Source organism: Amphimedon queenslandica, unplaced genomic scaffold, assembly GCF_000090795.2.
Source record: "Amphimedon queenslandica unplaced genomic scaffold, v1.1 AMPQUscaffold_12459, whole genome shotgun sequence".
In the NCBI taxonomy this organism is placed as follows: Eukaryota; Metazoa; Porifera; class Demospongiae; order Haplosclerida; family Niphatidae; genus Amphimedon; species Amphimedon queenslandica.
The window spans coordinates 17,338-17,801 of NW_003547304.1; positions in this window are offsets into that span (position 1 = coordinate 17,338).

The window sequence follows — 464 nt, forward strand, 5'->3', positions numbered from 1 at the left end:
GTAACACTCATTCTATTTTTAGTAACACTCATTCTATTAATAGTAACCTTGTCCTCCACTATGAGGTTCTTCATAGTCTGTCGATAGAGACTCTCAGAGTGCTGGGACTGTCTCGTGTTTAATAAATTACCAGACACAACGAGCCTCATTTGATTATTAATAGTTAATAAACTACTAGCCACACCCCCTAATTAATATAGTTATTAATAGTTATTAAGCAATTAACTAACCTGGTGGAGATGGACCAAGCTTAATTTGACTCTAAAATAAAATTATTAATATCACAGTACTCTGCCAACAGTTAATAAGGTGCTTACCTCACTGGTGATGGTTCTCAATATATTTGAACAAATGAATACTTCAATGAGACTGTTACCACTTGATAAATGAGACAATAATGATCTTATCTTGTTCAGCAATTGTTCATATTCATACAAGATAGGGGCATCTGTAAAAAGAGAAAG